Source organism: Cariama cristata, unplaced genomic scaffold, assembly GCF_000690535.1.
Source record: "Cariama cristata isolate BGI_N322 unplaced genomic scaffold, ASM69053v1 scaffold23291, whole genome shotgun sequence".
NCBI lineage: Eukaryota > Metazoa > Chordata > Aves > Cariamiformes > Cariamidae > Cariama > Cariama cristata.
In genome coordinates, this window is record NW_009601335.1 from 15,165 (window position 1) to 18,223 (window position 3,059).

Here is a 3,059-nt window from a genome sequence, read left to right on the forward strand (position 1 = left end):
CCAGGAGCATCACGTCCCCCTTTTCGCGGTGGACGGTGAAAAACTGGAAAGGAGGCAGAAAAGAACCACAAAAATGATTCAAGGCCTGGAAAAAATGCCTTGCAGCCGGAGCCCAAAATAGCTCCATCTATTCAGCCCATCGAAGCGGTTGCAAGATGCTGCGACGGCAGCCGGCGTGTACCCCCCGCGTGGCGACCCTGGGGCTCGAGGCCGGGGTCTCTGCTCCGGCTGAGTATGCAAGGGGATGCACGGTGTTAGTGGCAAAGGGGGGGGTCAATCACCAAACCACCTCCTTGCGGACCAGGGGGGCTGGAGACAAGGTCCTGCTCTGCAAGAGGCTTCAGGCTGCTCTCCCCAAAAAGCCTCGCCAGCCGTGCCAGGATGCTTAGACGCAGGCCAGGAAGGGTCCATGGTGCCCTGACCCTCCCAAGGCACAGCCAAAGCACCCGCTGTCCCACCTGGGGTTGCTTTCACCGCTGCACCCTTTAGAAATTCAGCGTTTGGTGGGTTTTAAATGAAACCATTGCAGGTTTGCAAGGGGAAACCTCTCCACTTGGGAAACCTCCTCCCTCAAACAGCTCAGCCTGACCACCAAAACGGGCATCATGGGTGATGGAGCAAAAAGCATTACCCATGAGGAAAGCCTCGAGCTGACGGCAGGGAGCCAGGAGCCGCCGAGACACGGTGGCAGGCAGGAAAAACCCATCCCCTGCCGTGAGCTGGATGACATGAGCAGCACCGTGACCACCACCAGCCAGGACCCCAGGCCACCCAGCCAGGGGATGCAGGATTCATGCTTATCTTTTCACTGATAGCTAATCTCTCCTTCACCATGCCTGCTGATGGCATCTCGCACCCCTCTGCTCAGCCCCCGCCTCGTTTATCAGTGGCTTTGACAGCAAATAAACTTGCTCCTGTTGCAAGGAGAGGCAGCAGGGATGCAGCACTAGGTAACCAGTGCTCCCGGTGTGGCACATGGCCTGGTCCCTGAGCCCAGCCAGCCCCAGGTAGGGTTGGTGCTGGCTGCAGAGGTGACCGGTACCCATCAGGGCACAGGTCTGAAACACGTCTAGTGGTCTCAGCTCCTCCAAAGAGGGCTGAGAGCTCCATGTGCCCCATGGCCACTGGAACTGGGATAACTGGGAGATCTGTTTAAAAGCTCGGTCCTGACTCACATGGACATGCCACCGCAGACATGCACAGTGCAAATACATTTCCTATTTCTTTTTTTTTTTTTTTCCTTCAAAGCAGTACAAACACTGGGGAAAAGAAGAAAGAAAAGCTGCCTCTAAGATATGGCTGGGGGGTGGGGGGAGTGGAGGAAAAGGAGTGGGGATGTGGGCAGAGCCAGAGCCGTGACCTGCAGGGACAAGTGCTCGACGCCAGCGTTGACCCCGGCACATGGCCATGTCCCACTCATGCCGAGCATCAGCAGGACCTCCACAAATGTTCTGGGGATTTCTACGGAGGCAGAATATTTTTCTTGCAGATTAATATCCCACATTGCTCCCTGAAGCATGTCCCCTTTACCTATGGCTATGGAGAGGGCTCCTGAGGCAGGAAGGACGGCTCCTCATCCAGATCAACGCAGCCCCCCCCAAAACAATGAGATGCAGGCTCACACCCCTGAAAGCAGGAGAGAGACTTTGGGGCTCGGGCGGAAGCTGCTGCCCATGGTCCCACGTGAGACGTCCCCGCTCTCAGCCCCCCAGACAGAGCCGCAGAGGAGCCTCGCGAGCACGCAGCGTGTCCCCAAAGGCCAGAGCAGTGCTGTCACCTTCCCAAGCCACGTGGCCAGCCCTACTGCTCCCCAGCCCTCTGCTCCTCCCGAGCATCACCCCAGTGCTGAGCTCCTTCTTTCTGTGTGTCACCCATCACTCAGTGCCACCCAGCTCCCTGCGTGTGCCACACAGGGCTCTTGGGACCACTGGGTCCCAGCCAGTGGTATCCTGCCCCAGCTGATGCCAGCTGCAGCTCCCCGGCCCAAACTCAGCCTCGGGGTGCAGGCAAAGACAGAGATCCCCTGGTGCAGGTAGGAGCTGGGTCGCATATGTAAACAGAAACCCTTCAGGCAGAGAAAGAAAAAAATAAGTTAAAAAACAAAGATTACCAAAAGAGAGCGTTAGCGAGAGCAGTACAGGGACGACGCGATGCCCATGCACATAGGGCTCTCATCAGCCTGCATCCCAAACAGCAGCTTCAGAGAGGGTCATGCCAACTTGTAGCTGATTATAAAAGAGCTTCAAATTTAGGAGCAAGTTGTGTTTAGTACACAAAACTTTAACACCAAATAACCCCCAAATATGCCCTTTTCTTCTGCCCTAAATAGTTCCTTGAATTGCTTACTCACTAGCTGGGTCTCAGGAGGGGCTGAAGCAGAATCCTTCTCTCAAGCCCCCCAAAACCCACAGCCAGCATCTCCAAGGGATGCTTGGATGTGCTTGGCAGAGCCACACGGCCAAGAGTTAACCAGCAGCTATACCAAGCTTGGGCGGGGGACACTGGGACCTCCCCCCAAAGCCAGCTCCAGCCCGGCTGCCCTCAGCCCCAGACACAGGGCAGGACCCGCAGCACCTGCCCTGGGTTCTTGGGGCCACCAAGGTGGGTTTGGATGGTGACACATGGGGTGTCCTGCAAGCCGAGGGGAGCAGCACAGTAAAGACGGGGGTGGGTGCCAGGTGTGTGGGTAGGGAGGGAAGAAGGGTTTGCAGAAGGGTGAGGGGTGGAAAACGATGCAAACATCATCTCAACTTCCTAGGGACCGTTCTCTCCCTACCTTGTCTGGCTCTTAAGCTGCCTTCAGGCCCCGTTTGCCATGGGATGATGGACACCACCGCCTGCCCACTCTGTGCACCCTGTCTTGCTCACCAGCCAGTGCCTCTTGAGCAGCCCATGGCACCCACAGGTGGCACAGGGAGCGAGTCCGAGCCCTGCAGCACTGGGTGCAGCATCTCCCCCACCTCCATCCAGCGGGGATGGGGGGGTGGGGTCCCAGTGCAAGGGGGAGCACCCAGGCACCCCAGTCCCCGCACGTGGGGCAGGATGCTGGGAATGGGGGG